Source organism: Zootoca vivipara, chromosome 2, assembly GCF_963506605.1.
Source record: "Zootoca vivipara chromosome 2, rZooViv1.1, whole genome shotgun sequence".
Taxonomy (NCBI): Eukaryota; Metazoa; Chordata; class Lepidosauria; order Squamata; family Lacertidae; genus Zootoca; species Zootoca vivipara.
In genome coordinates this window covers 57,372,624-57,388,410 of record NC_083277.1, presented here as the reverse complement: position 1 = coordinate 57,388,410, position 15,787 = coordinate 57,372,624, and the positions used below count along the sequence as shown (strand labels likewise).

Here is a 15,787-nt window from a genome sequence, read left to right as displayed (position 1 = left end):
TGCAACCCGAAGTGTTTGTAACCCAAAGCATTTGTAACTCGAGGTACCACAGCCTAACTCTACAACCTCATGGGCTAGAAACTTGCTTTTGAAAGAACAAATGCTGACATCTTCAACACACTGAATGTATGTTTTTGTTGTTTGTTTAAAAATCTTTAATAAATACATTAAAAAACAACAACAACAACACGCTGAATTCTGTGATGATACCAAAATTATGCTGGGCCAGATTACCCAAGGGAACATACCCCTATCAGGTCACAACAGTCTTACAGAGTGTAGCTTGTGGCTTGACTTGCCTTTAAATGAAAGGGGGTCTTCAATGTACAGTGGTGTGTTTTGGGAAGTTACTTCTTTCAAAAGGAAGTAACTTCCAAAAACACACCACTACATGCACATGCAGAAAGTATATGCCTAGAGAAGGCACAATTTGTTTTTGCTTTTTAAGGCATTAAGTGTGCAGCCTCATCCTATGCATGTCTACATGGCTGCAAGTCCCAATTTATATATGCAGTGCAATTGTGTTTCCCACCCCACCCTGCCTGACCACATTTAGGTGCAAGGTAAACAGTTTTCTATTTGTCCAGGCCTTTAGGATGTAAGTAAAAAAATATATGCAGATTTTAATGTTCCTGCTTTATTCTGTTTTTATATTTGGATCTGATGCGATGTTTTAACGATATATTCCTGTATATAGGATGAGATTTGAGTAGGAGGAAACGAACAAAAGAACTAATCAAATCAGCCATCAGGATTAAATCAGCTGAGTTCCTAGGCAAGAGAGGTGAAAGAGAGGTTGAAGGGCATTTAAAATATTCTTAAGAACCATTGAAAGTTCTCAGAAGCATGACAACAGGTTGGGGTTGGCCTGGCATACAGAAGATGAGCATGTTTAAGGAAAGCATTCTGTAATTTGCATGCCATCACGGAAATGAAGATTTCCCTGGTAGCTACTTACCCGATTTCTGAACATGGGAACTTTCAGAAGGGCTTATGGCAATTATACGGTAATTCGTGAGCAGGTATGTGTGAGAAAGGGCTGTTGCTTACATAGATACTCAGTAGAGTATACTACTTTCCACATGTATTGGAGGGGGGGCAAGTATTGAAATATGGGTACACGTATAGGTATACCCAGTGCTTCCCCCCCCCTAAAAAATGTTTAGGGGTACTCTCATTTTGACTCAAGAAAATCACCATTTTATAGTTCAAATCAGGAAAAATAAATACAGTAAATGGACACAAGTACAAAGATTCACAAAATGTTTAGGGGTATGCGTACCCCTGCGTCCTAAGGAAAAGTGGGACATTCCAGGATCAACTCAGAAACTAAGATGGCTACTGTAAATCCAGGACTGTCCCTGGAAAAGAGGGACACTTGGAGCGTTGGTTGTGGAACTATATCAACCAACAGTGCCTTTTCCCATAGTCAGGATCCTGTATATGGCTTAGGTCCACACTATTTGAAAGAGCATATTCCCTCATACGAACCTGCCCTTGTTCTTTCTGACTGAGATCTTTGGGTGATGCACTTCTCTTGGTCCTGCCACCCTCATAGGCATGCTTGGTGGGGACACGGGGGAGGGCCTTCTTGGTGGCAGCTCCCAAACTCTAGAACTACCCCCCTGAGCAGTTAAACTGGCTCCCTCCTTCTTGTCCTTCCCCAGTTCCCCTGGTAAGTGAAAACTTTTTTGTTTCCATAGGCTTTGGGGAACAGATTGCTTTTAATGAAAAGGTTTGTGCTGTGCTCTTTATTGTAGTTATCTGTATATTTTTAATATGTCTCCCTCACTGAAGCTCCTTTCCTTTTCAGTAAAAAGCAATTGGTTGTGTGTATGTGTTTCAACAGATAAACATGACTAGCCCACTGGAAATTCCTTTCCAATGTTAATCGGAAAACCAGCAGTTAATTAAATTACAAATCCTGTTCATTTTACTGCTTCCTGTTGATCATGGTTGGGAGATGAGTTAATAGCCTCTATTAATGGCCAAATGTCACACACTATTTCCACAGCAGAAATAAAAAAAATAAATTATGTTTAAAAATGCAAGGAAAATGGCTAGTTTCCTTGCATTTTTATTAATAATAATAATAATAATAATAATATTTGCTAACAATTGAGAGCAAATAAGTAAATGATCTCCCCCACCCCACCCAGTAAAAATAAAAAAGGCAATTAAGAGAGTCTATTCATTGCAAATCTCTCAGCCACAACATGCTTGCTAGGATTCAACAGTATTGAAATCAGTGGGATCTACTTTTGGGTATTTGTGGATATCACTGGACTGCACAAGAGTGAGCTGTGAACCAGAAGGTCCCCAGGTCAGTTTTCACTTCTCTTAGCATCAACAGTTTGTGCCCTTAGACAAGCTACTATACAACAGACTTTTTCCAACCTGGGTCCCTCCATATTTTGTTGAACTACAACTACCGGTGGGACGCGGGTGGCGCTGTGGGTTAAACCATAGAGCCTAGGGCTTGCCGATCAGAAGGTCGGCGGTTCAAATCCCCGTGACGGGGTGAGCTCCCATTGCTCGGTCCCAGCTCCTGCCAACCTAGCAGTTCGGAAGCACGTCAAAGTGCAAGTAGATAAATAGGTACTACTACAGCGGGAAGGTAAACAGCATTTCTGTGCGCTGCTCTGGTTCGCCAGAAGCGGCTTTGTCATGCTGGCCACATGACCCAGAAGCTGCCAATAACGCAAGATGAGCGCCGCAACCCCAGAGTCAGTCACGACTGGACCTTTACCTTTACAACTACCGGTACTTATACTCAGAGCACTCTCCCTTGCTTCAAATACTTTTTCTCCACAGCCCAATTCACTTCTGGCATGGACCAGGAGAAAAGTACTTGGGGTAATGGTATGCAGTAAGATAAACCTGGGGAGCACAGAGGGTTGTTGTTATTACTATTGAATTAAATTTATAAACTGCCCATTTATTTATATCCTGCCCATCATCTGAAGATCACAGGACAGTTGGATTACTTTCTCTCACCAATGCACTTCTGTAAAAAGGGGGGGGGGAGGAAGGGGGAAAAATATTCTGTTTTATACACAAACTAGACAGACATAGGCATAAAAAATACCCATCGCTGCCCTGCTGTCACATTTCACTAGGCTGTTTCAGTATTATCTGCTTCCTGTCTACTCAACCACATCCCCAAGTAGAGAAGACAAAGTAACTAGTCTGTATTTTCCTGGATGTGTCATTTTTCAAAGCCGGGTATATTACTTATGCGTTTTTGCTCTCTTCTGGGATCATTCCAGGTTTCCATGAATTCTCAAATGCACGGCTTAGCTAAATAAAATAGTAATTTGGATTACTTGAGGAAAATCAGCAGCTGACACAGACAATCTGAATTAATTAAATCTATACAGAATAAAATATATCGAGTTGTATCCAGTAGCTTTCCCTCCACAGATGGAAGGCTCTTTGATCCACTGGAAACTTCTGTTAGTGGGATCTATATTTAGTGATTCCCCATTGCCCCTGCACCTCACCACAGCGCCACACATAGGAGATGGCATGAGGGGCTGGAGGGAAGAGAGGGAATTTACAAAGATCATCTTGATCCCTGTTAAAGAAGGCTCCACCAGATCAAAGAGCCTTCCCTCAGCAGAGGGATACCAATTGGCTACAACCCCAAGGGAGAAAAATAACAATCAATACCACAAAATTAGTTAAGGTGCTGTGTTTATAGGAGTTATCCATTTCTCCTCTTGTTGGTATCATCTGAGCAGTTTATGGCCAAGCAAGGCATTATCCCAACAGTTCTCTGTTGTTGGCATTTGTCCATCTCAGGAGACAATGGAAGAATGCGCCTTTGGGGGTGAAGTCAAACCGCTTGAGAGTTACAGTACCTACTGTGGCTGTAGAGACCAATATAGGAGAGACATGTTCTGTTGCAGCTGGGGCAGATGAAGGTGTCTGGTTGTGCTTTTGCAGGTATATCATGGCGTTTCTTCTCTCTGCTCTCCTCCTAGTGGTCATTTCTGCTCTGGTCACTGATGTGGATACAGCAACAGTTATATTTTAAACTGGACAGGCCACCACTACAGTGGTACCTCAGGTTAAGTACTTAATTGGTTCCAGAAGTCCATACTTAACCTGAAGTGAACTTTCCCATTGAAAGTAATGGGAAGTGGATTAATCCGTTCCAGACAATAAAAAACACCCCCTAAAACAGCCATTTAACACAAAGTTTACTATTGATCCATAAAATGAAGGCAATAATCAATGTACTGTACTATAAAATAAAAAAGACAGTATTGTAGATGAAAAAAAATAACATTTACAGTGGGTACCTCAGGTTAAGTACTTACCGGTAATTGGTTCTGGGGTGCCATTTGCACCCCAAAAAGTACTTAATCCGAGCATAGCTGCCAAGTTTTCCCTTTTCTCGCGAGGAAGCCTATTCAGCATAAGGGGAAATCCCTTTTAAAAAGGGATAACTTGGCAGCTATGAATCCGAGTGGCGATAGAGCGTGTGTGCGAAGCGCCGATAGAGCACTTCTGCGCATGCACGAACTGTGCAGATCGCTTCTGCGCATGTGTGCGCTACGGAACCCGGAAGTAAACACTTCCAGGTCCGCGGAGTACTTAAACTGAAAGTACTCAAACTGAAGCGTATTTAAACCGAGGTATGACTGTACTAGAGGGGCAAATGGGAGTGGAGATGCATGTGTGGGATGGGAGCCCTTAACCTTTCTCTGCGTTCTGTTTCCCTACTCAAAATTACCCACAGAAATCACTTCCTCCACCCCACCCACTAGGGAGACACTTAAAGGATTTGCAAGAGGCTAGTGAAATGTCAGGAAATGTTAAGGGTTTGTTTTTAAAATAAAAAAAGAACACAAACAAATATAAAAAAGCTTTTTTGGTTTTTTTTAAAAGGCTTTTAGGTGAACTTGATGCCATTTAGATAGTTCCTCATTGTCTGGGGACACCAATTTAAACCATAGCTGCTTACACCCATTTACACCTTCATACAATACCACAACACAGGCCAGAACAGATAAAGATCTTAAAGATCCTCCATCCTCTCTGCTTGATGCTTCCATTTGTTTTCAGTTACAAGGCAGTGTGTTTTGTGGAAGTTACATTGAGGAAAGGTTTAACCTCTCCCTCCTCTACAATAAAATAGTTCCAGTCAAGATTTTGGAGTCTGCAGGATTGACTTTAGATAAAATTGAAAACGCTGGGGGATCTGATCATGGATTTATTGTCTGTATTGGAAAATAGCATGTTATATTTAAACCACTTGCTCTAAAATCGCCATGCAGGGAAGTGACATTTACCCAGATTCCCCCCCCCTCCCGTTTATATATATATGATTTAACACTATTTTTAAAAGAGCTACACTGTTTAAAGACACAAAATTTAATACCCTTATTTTCTGCATATATGGATAAAAATGGATCCATAATTGGTCTTTCACAGCCTTTTATTGAAGGGAGGGGTGGCTTTGAAGAGATTGTTTCTATTCTACAGCTTAAAATGAGTGACATGAGGGTGTCATATGGGGATCCTAGAGGTCTTCTATCTTGGGGAGCCTTTCCCAACCTGGTGCTGTTCCGATTCTTTGAACTACAATTCACATCAGTCCCAGACTGATCTAAGCACTGATCAGGCCTACACCTTCTTTGGCTCAGTAAAGAGGTGACATGGGTGGGTCATTTTCTTTGCTGAAAACAGCCATGCTGGGATGAGGGAGGAATTTGGATTGAGGCCACAGCACTCAGTTTTAACTCTTTCCCCTGCGCGATTTAAAACCATTTCTGAATTTGCTACTATTCACGGCAAGCGGCATGTACAATGGGGACCTGTTCCCTCTGCCCCATGACTAATAATAATAATAATAATAATAATAATAATAATTTATTATTTATACCCCGCCAATCTGGCTGGGCGGCTTCCAAGAGAAAAATAAAACACAGTGATCTATTAAACATCAAAAGCCTCCCTAAACAGGGCTGCCTTCAGATGTCTTCTAAAAGTGTGGTACCCGTATATTCCGGCATATAAGACGGCTGGGTGTATAAGACGACCCCCCAACTTTCCCAGTCAAAATACAGAGTTTGGGATATACTCGCCGTATAAGAAATACGACCTGGCATATAAGACGACCCCCGACTTTTGAGACAATTTTCCTGGGTTAAAAAGTAGTCTTATACACAGGAATATACAGTAGTTGTTTTCCTCTTTGACATATGTTGGGAGGGCGTTCCACAGGGCAGGCACCACCACCGAGAAGGTCCTCTGCCTAGTTCCCTGCAACTTGGCTTCTCGCAACGAGGGAACTGCCATAAGGCCCTTGGTGCTGGACCTCAGTGTCCAGTCAGAATGATGGAGGTGGAGACGCTCCTTTAGGGCTTTAAAGCCATTTAGGGCTTTAAAGGTCAGCACCAACACTTTGAATTGTGCTCGGAAACTTACTGGGAGCCAATGTAGATCTTTCAAGACCGGTGTTATGTGGTCTTGGCGGCCGCTCCCAGTCACCAGTCTAGCTGCCGCATTCTGGATTTGTTGTAGTTTCTGAGTCACCTTCAAAGGTACCGGTAGCCCCACGTAGAGCGCATTGCAGTAGTCCAAGCGAGAGATAACTAGAGCATGCACCACTCTGGCTAGACAGTCTGCAGGCAAGTAGTGTCTCAGCCTGCGTACCAGATGGAGCTGGTAGACAGCTGCCCTGGACACAGAATTGACCTGTGCCTCCATGGACAGCTGTGAGTCCAAAATGACTCCCAGGCTGCGCACCTGGTCCTTCAGGGGCACAGCGGGTTGCAGGGGTTTGAAGTATTATTGTTCTTTTTATTTATGCCCCACCTTTTGGTCCAACAGGGGCTCAAGGTGGCTTTCAGATAAAAATAAGAAACTGCTAGAACTGTGCAGGGAATAAGAGTGAAAACAAAAACAAAAAAACTTTCATTCCTACACCATAGGCCCAATCCCTTCTCCTCCCCTCCCCTTGCTGCTTTAAAGCAAACAATAAATTGCAGAGAGTTTGAAGTCACGTGGGGCCTTCAGCAGAGTCACTGTTTTAGGACTGGTGCTCTCAGAGCTATCCCAGGGTCCTGGCTTACCTCTTTGTATATTACCTATCTTCAGAGTGATAAAGTTCCTAGCATTTCCAAAACTGGTTCCCCACCCCCAATAACAAAAAAGAATGAAGCTGCTCAGAGGATCCAGTAACGTAGACACTTGAAATAAGCTATTAGTAGCATCTTTTGGCATTATTGCAAAATTGGTAATGAGAAATGCCTTTCTTTTTAAAAAATAAATAAATAAAAGATTACAGTTACTGCTGGATGTATTCTAAATGCTGTGGCCACAGGCTGAAATATAATGTGTAAAAAATAACTCTATTGCATAGGTAACGTTGTGTCGACCACATCAAACTATGGCAAGTTCTTAAAGAAATGGGAGTGCAGCAATATTTCCAAGGATAGTTAGGAACCTGCCCAATTCAACCACCAGAGTTATCAGACCAAATATATCACTTTGCTTCTAAGACAACCTTCCTCAACCTAGTTTGTTCCAGGCGTTTTGGACTACAATTCCCATCAGCCACAGCTAGCATGCGCAATGGTCAGAAAGTTATAGTCCAAAACATCTGGAACACACCAGGTTGGAGAAAGCTGCCCTAAATCATGAAGGCATGTGTGTCCTGGGCATACACTAGGTTTGTGTCCTTTAATAATGAATCTGCAATATAAGTTAGTATAACTCACAGGTTCCTTATTTGCAAAGAACAGATTTAAACACTGAGAAATTTATTTACACAGGGGCTCACAAATGCCCTATTCTGCATTCTGTTATGTTGTGAAAGACTAATAAGCCTCAGAACCCAAGAAGGACTTAGATTTTAAACTATTTTGCAGTGGCATCTTGGTCGATGTGAGTGTAATACTATAATACACTTATTATTCATCACCTACTAAAACTAAGGCTAAATACATGAGACAGAATGGGACACACATTGTTCCCTCATTTACCCTCATTTCCACATTTCTCCCTTCTGCTGTTGTCAATGTCCAATTTCAGATTGCAGGCTCTTGAGGGCAGGAACCTGTCTTTTTGCTGGCACTCTAGAAATGAAGGGTGAATATTCTGTGACCATCCAAGACGTTTCTGGCCTACAACTCCCATCAACCCTGAGCACTGGTCATGCTGCAGGGAGTCCAACAACATCCAGAGAGCCCAAAGGTCAGCCACCCCTGCTATAAAACACTTGCCATCATAAACAAATAAATAGAGATCAGACCGCACAAGCAACCTCATTGGTTGCTAGAGCCAGCAGTGCTTTGGGGGGATTTCAATGAAGCAGTGTGCTTATGTGGAGGCATTCCCTAGCATTTATTGCAGTATTGCAGAGGGTAAAATTGCATGATTTGGGATTGCAGAGACACACAGAGGCACATCTCCCAGAAGGCACAATAATGCAGCTACTTTGGGCAGCAGAGTGTTAGGCCTGCACTGTTTGCACTAGAAACTTACAAGGCCATACTCCTTGCATATTCTTGTGGCATACACTGAAATATAAATTCTACTTTTCTTAAAGGTTTGTTCTCCTCATCTAGGGAAACAAAACATCTACAGCCCTAAAAGACAGGTCCCATCCAAATACCTCCATAATGTAATACAGGCATAGGCAAACTCGGCCCTCCAGATGTTTTGGGACTTCAACTCCCATCATCCCTGACCACTGGTTCTGTTAGCTAGGGATGATGGGAGTTGTAATCCTAAAACATCTGGAGGCCCGAGTTTGTTTGTTTGTTTGTTTGTTTGTTTGAAGTGGTGGAAGACAAAGGAAGTTTATTGGAAGGACTGAGGGTAGCTCATCATTTTTTGACTAGGCTTGTACAACACATCACACGGGAGAGTTTTGATCCAACTTGGCTGCAGCTCAGCGCAACCACCGGGCCTCGTGTTCAGACTCCAACAGCGTGAGCACATCCCCTTCCCGGACTGGGCCTTTTACGTTTCAGATAATCAAATTCCACACAGACCTGGGTGCACTGCCCCTGCGAGCCTGTCCAGCCCAGCACTTTGGTGACTCAGGCTAGCTTGATGGGCTGCGCACGGCTCATGTCCATGGCAGAGGCGAAGGCAGGAGGCAGAAAAGCCTGGAGGACTGAGTTTGCCTATGGCTGATGTTATATAAAACTACTATGGAGAAAACAGGCCAGTGCCTATTCTGTAAGCTACTGTTTGTATCTGTTTGCTGCGAAGTAGCTATGCCCTCTGTAACAAAAGCCTAGCTTGTCCACAAGAACACTGAACACTCACATTTTCCTGTTTGTATATTGGATAACTTCTGCACCTTTTCAAGTCTGCCATTAGGCCAGACTCTCTCCAAGAAAATCCTAGTATGTTAAATCAACCATATTTTTCTTTCACAACAACTCCTTCCTAAACCTTTCTCTCAGTTAACTTTACCAGAATGTCTTTGACTGATTCTAAATCATACAGCTTGTGATGTCATTCTAAATATGATACCTTAAATCTCAACAGGCCTTATTGTGTTAAAAAAGCCATACCTCTGGAGACACACACACATATTGCATAGAGCCTGTAGGAGTAGTACTATGACACAAACATGTGCAGGTGATATTCTGATATCTTCTAACTTGAACATCAGTTTTGATTTGGGCATTTCCCCAACTCACTGCAGCTAAGTTGGGACACATGTTAATGTTTCCTTTAATTCCTAAAGAAGAACCCTGAGAAGACACAAGTCCATGCCACAAGGCTCATGTTGGTGTCACCTCCTTCTTATACTGCAACCTCCTTCTTATACTGCAACCTGGCCTATCTCTGGTCCCAGTGCAGCCTGGGAGACAAGGCTGGCACAAAGAGAGAGATATGGAGACTTTATGGCTTTGCTTTGGATGGTGGCAGTAGCAGGTTCTGGCATAGTAGGCCTTCCTTCTCTTAATCATGACAGGCTTTTGCTGTGCATAGATCCCGCTGATGTACTGCACCAGAAACTAGTAGGAGTTGGGAACTGGAATGTGTGACAGACTCATATCAAGTGTTTGTTTTGAATCATTCAGAAGCCCTGGCTCTTGCATGGGTGAAAGCTGGTTTTACCTTGCTCTTCTCCTGGCATTTTAAAATAAGCCCTGGGCTGGGCCTGAGCACAAGAAGCACGATGGCTAAGCTGGATCAGTTCCTGAATCCTTGACAGTTACCAAAGCTCTGTACAAAATAAGGCACAACTAGTTTACTCATCTTACAAATAGAAAACTGAAACAAAGAGGAAATGAGGTCAGAGACAGGGGAGCTGCTACTGAGCACAGTTGCCTCACTTCATTATCTAAGGATTACCGAGGGTTTTAGAAACAATAATTTCCCTACTGTTTCTCAGTTACAAAGTGTTTTATGTTCCCCATCTAATTTATCACAGTGTGTTTGCCAGTCCCCAGCTCTCAGTGGCGCCTGATATTCATGGGATGGATGTCCACAAATATTCAAACTTCAGGGGAAGTTTCTGTGAGGAAAGTGAAAAGGCATTTTGGGCTGAAGGGACGACCTCACAAGGCTCAGAAACAGGAGGCCTGGATGTGGCCTAAATAGGGAAAGAACATGTAGAGACAAAAGTTGCTGCAGGTGGAGAAGTTGAGGTAAAAGTGGGCCCAACTGGAAGAATTAATGTATGGTTGGCGGTTCGAATCCCCGCAACAGGGTGAGCTCCCGTTGTTCAGTCCCAGCTCCTGCCCACCTAGCAGTTCGAAAGCACGTCAAAGTGTAAGTAGATAAATAGGTAAACTCCAGCGGGAAGGTAAACTGTGTTTCCGTGTGCTGCTCTGGTTCACCAGAAGCGGCTTAGTCATGCTGGCCACATGACCCGGAAGCTGTCTGCGGACAAACGCCAGCTACCTTGGCCAGTAAAGCGAGATGAGCGCCGCAACCTCCGAGTCGTCCGCGACTGGACCTAACGGTCAGGGGTCCCTTTACCTCTTTACCTTTAGGGCTGCCATACATGTCCTGGTTTACTTTTTGAAATATGGCAACCCTAACGTATGTGGAAGGACAGATCGTGAAGCTGAGGCTCCAATACTTTGGCCACCTCATGAGAAGAGAAGACTCCCTGTAAAAGACCCTGATGTTGGGAAAGATTGAGGGCACAAGGAGAAGGGGACGACAGAGGATGAGATGGTTGGACAGTGTTCTTGAAGCTACGAACATGAGTTTGACCAAACTGCAGGAGGCAGTGGAAGACAGGAGTGCCTGGCGTGCTATGGTCCATGGGGTCACAAAGATTCGGACATGACTAAACGACTAAACAATGTATGTGGGGCCCAGGCAGTAAAGGACAGGAGGCAGGCTGGATGAAGGAGGGAGTAAAGATCTGAGGGAAGAATGGGTAAATGAGGGAGAAAGAATAAGGGATTAAATCAGGATGGAGCTGAGGGAAGAAAAGACCAACAAGAGAAAGAGGAAGTGCAAATTCCTAGCATAGAGCTGAGGTGCAGAAATCTGAAAGTGAGGCAGGGACACTGAATTGGAGCAAAGTATTGGCCATGTTCCTGACATCCTCCATGAAAAATGAGAGAAGTAGGTATACGTGTGCTGCTCTGGTTTGCCAGAAGCGGCTTTGTCATGCTGGCCACATGACCTGGAAGCTATACGCCGGCTCCCTCGGCCAATAATGCGAGATGAGCGCCGCAACCCCAGAGTCGGTCACGACTAGACCTAATGGTCAGGGGTCCCTTTACCTTTAGGTATGCATCTGGACAAAGACAAATGCCAATTAGCTTCAGCAGTGGTTATGAAACTATGGCCCATGGCCAAGGGAGCCTGAGCAGGCCCAACTCCTTTTTTTGAAGCCACAAGACAACACCGCTTGGCCTTATCAGGCTTCTTGATTAGAAATAACCAGCTTCATTATTGGTTGTGTTTCTCATGAGCACTTAATATGAACAGAAGTGGGCAGAGTGGTCCCGTGCAGAGTTGCTCTGCTTTACACCAAAAGTTCTCAAATATACTTCTTTAGGGATGAATGGGCTGTTGCTGGAGAGCTGCTATCTCCCCTTCTCCTTCCAGTGTGGAAGGGTATGTGTGTTACTGAGGTGGTGATGTGAAGCAGTACGAGCATGTAAAAGCACTCTAAAAATATTATGTATGATTATCATTATCCAAAACAAAAATAAAAAAACCTTAGAGACCAACTAAGTTTGTCATAGGTATGAGCTTTCGTGCGCATGCACACTTCTTCACTGAAGAAGTGTGCATGCACACGAAAGCTCATACCTACCGGTATGGCAAACTTAGTTGGTCTCTAAGGTGCTACTGGAAGGATTTTTTAAATTTATTTTTTACTACCGTGTTTTTCCGAAAATAAGACAGAGTCTTATATTTATTTTTCCTCAAAAAAAAAACACTATGGCTTATTTTCCGGGGATGTCTTATTTTTTTATTAAGTATGGTAGAGTTTAACCTACAAAGGTTCAACTGCCTATCACTATGGCTTATTTTTGGGGTATGGCTTATATTCCTTGAATGCTTAAAAATCCTGCTATGGCTTATTTTATGGCTATAACTTATTTTCGGAGAAACAGGGTACGTCAGACCAACACGGCTACCTACCTGTAATTATCATTATCCAGTGTGTCAGGAAGCAGTGTGAAAACACACACACACACATCCAGCAATTCAAAAACAAGGAGTGTTCCTCCTTATTCCTGTTGTGTCTGCTATCTGTCCCTGAAAACAATGGAGCAGTTTTTCATTTCCTGCAAAAAAAAGAAAAGAAAAAGTTGAGGGGTGAGGAGCACTGACATAAGATCCATGTAGCTCCTGAGAACATAAGAAGAGCCCTACTGGATCATGACCCATCTAGTCCAATATCCTGTTCTCAGTAGTTGACTGCAGGAAGCCTGCAAGCTGGATATCAGTACAAATGCATTCTGCCCACCTGCGATTCCGTGCACCAGGCATTTGGAGGCATGATGCCTCTGTGAAGGTAGAACATAGTCCAAATTGTTGGCCATCACCAAATCTCCTAGGAGTGGATTCCATAGTTTAACTATGTGCTGTGTGAAAAAGTGCTTTCTTTTGTCTGTCCAGAGTCTTCCAACACCTCCCATTTCTCCTTTTTTGGTTAGCCACATTTGAACCCTGCCTAAGGTCACCAGGGAATGCTGCCCAGCAAATCATTGTAATTGCTTGTGCTTATAAGAAGCTACCTAACTGCACCAAACCACTGGTCCATTTACAACCCAGTATTGCCACCCTGAAAACTTTTGGAAGGGCAAGATAGAAATTCAATAAATAGATTAAAAAATACTCTGACCTAGAAACTCCAGAAGCTGTTTCCCTCAACTTAGGGGCACTCAGTGATTATCAAATTTGAGCACCTAATTGTGTAAGGGCTCAATGCAGCACTTTCTGTCTCTGATTTGGACTACACTATCCCACAGTAGTTTCAGAACTGATGTTTAAGTGACCTGCCCAGGCTTGTTCAAAAAGACTGTGGGCAAAGGAAGCCTGCAAGTGCACCTTTTCCTAGTTGCAGATTTGCTGTTAATATTTTAGCCTGCTTGGTCCAAGACGTTGCTATGCAGCAAGTTGGCCAGTTTCCTGTACACCCCCTCCCCGCATTTCCACTGTGCCTGCCTGTTCCTGGATGGCGAACTTCTCAACACACACACACACACACGACTCATTAGGACAGTTTTCTCCCTGCAAAACATCCTACACATTAGTAGCGCTATCCTAAACAGAAGACGGTGATGGCCTTGAGCCCCACAGCCCCCTTTCTCTCTCCCCCCACCTCTGCCTGACTAGATTCTTACGGAGGAGAGTTTTACTGAAGCCGAAGACGTGTTTTGTTTTTGTTTTTTCTAGAAAAAGGAAAGAAAAAGAAAATAATAATAAACTGGCGATCTCGGTTCCCTCAGCACAGGCTCCTTGAGGACAGATCTGTGGCGAGGATTGCAAGGTAGAATGAATGAACCAATCAACCACTCCCGTCTTCAGCCCTTCTGGCGGGGGCTCCCGCTGCACCGGGGAGGGTGGGTGCGTGGCGGGGGCTTGCCGTGCGAAAGGTTCGGTTTGCCTGGCGGCTCTAATGGCCGCTTGGCGAGGCAGGTAGCACGGAGGGAGGGGAAGCGCGCGGGGGTGGGGTAGGGGGTGACACAACTGCATTCTGCTCTCACAAGCCGTGCAGGGGCTGCAGCAGCAGCAGGAAGCGGGAGGGTGCACCGCACGGCTGAGGCCCGCCGCTCCTGACCGATGTCAAGGCACCCAGCCTCCTGTGGAGGAGCTGGCAACGGGGCGCGCACGGGCCCTCGTTCCGAGCTCGGGCCCCCCGGGATCGGGGATCGGCTCGCCTTCTATGGCTGATCTCGTTATGCTCCGGGCCGCGTTGCCACGCAAAAGACGGTGCGGTGGTGGCGGCGGTAGCAGCCCAAAGCAGCGCTTGATCTAGGGAAGAGCGCGGACGCCGTGTTCTCTAGCTGGCCCTGAAGACCGGCTAAGGGAGCCAGGAAGGTGGGGGCGTGTGGAGGGCCGGCCTTGCAGCGCCCGGGGAAAAGGGAACAGTGGGCTTCTTCCCTCCCTGGGCGAGAGCAGCTGCACCCAACCCGACGCGGGAGGAAGAGGAGCGTGTGCGAGGCTCCCTTCCAACCCCGCTGCTGGGCTAGTCAGTGGCAAGGGGCTGGACCCCAGCCTTCCCCGCTCTTGGAGGATCTGGGGGTGCGGCCTGGTTTCCCTCAGCGTCGAGGGGAATCGGCCTCGCCGGTGGCACCCGGGACGCGGGTCGGCCCTGCTGTCGCCCCTCACGCGCTGACACACACACACACACACACACGAGTTTGGCCCCCTTTCACTGCGGGGGCCACAGAGCAGCCATTTCTCCCTTCCCAGTCCAGCCGTTTGTTTTAGGAGTTCGGCCCCCCTCCCCTTAATCGGCGGTGCGAGCGGGGCGTGTGGGGGCGGGGGCGGAAGAAAGAGCGGACGGAGCTTTTCTTCCTTCGTTACCCCCATTGTTGGCTGGAGATAAGGGAACAAGCTGACCCGTCTAGTCTCCCCTGTTGTTTGGGCGGGAATATGGGGATGGCCTGGCTTCGTCCTTCTGGCTCCCAACTTCAGTGGCCGAGGAACCCTCCCAGTTTTCCTCTCCCCCGTTCGAGAGGGGGACAAGGTTTGCGAGGTCGCTTAGTCTCCCAGGACCCCACCGCGCCTGAGGTGAAAAGCAGCTTAGCCCCAGCCGCACCATGTGCCTCGGAGAGGACACCGAGGCAGGACTAAGCCCGGTTGGCTGCTGGTCACGGGGCGTCTGAGGGGCTCCCCCTCCCCTCTTTTGGGCTGGCAGAGAGAGCGGCGGCGGCGGCTGCCCAGCGGGTGGGTGGGCGAGCTCCACATCCACCATCTTTGCTCGCTCCTGCTCTCTGCTTGCAGCGCTTGGCGGGGGAGCTAGCAAAGGCCTGGCCTCGCAGGCGGCGTCCTGCCGGGGTGGTTTGGTACGAAGCAACTCGCTCAGGCTGAGGGGAAGGATGGTGCTGGGCGCTGGCAGCGAGAGAGGCAGGGCTTGTCCAGCGCGGGCAGAGAAGGGAGCTGCGGCGCCATGTGCAGTGGGAAGGGAGGGAGGCCGAGGGCAGGACGGCAAAGCCACGCCAGCCCTTTGGAACAGGCTGAGGAGCCCAGGGCAAGGAGCAATAGGTGGGGCAAGGGAAGGGCTTCCGCACTTGAGCTCTAGGGGGCGTCCGAAAGCGCAGGGGCCGCGTAAGTGCCCCAAGGAAGGGGGGGAGGCCATGCGCAGCGACGGGCAGACGCGCAC

The 15,787-nt window shown here is 46.2% G+C and overlaps 1 pseudogene; it reads right to left on the bottom strand.

Moving 5' to 3' along the window:
* Positions 1-8,836: 8,836 nt before the first annotated feature.
* Positions 8,837-9,098, bottom strand: LOC118076499 (small ribosomal subunit protein eS28-like; annotated as a pseudogene).
* Positions 9,099-15,787: the final 6,689 nt, after the last annotated feature.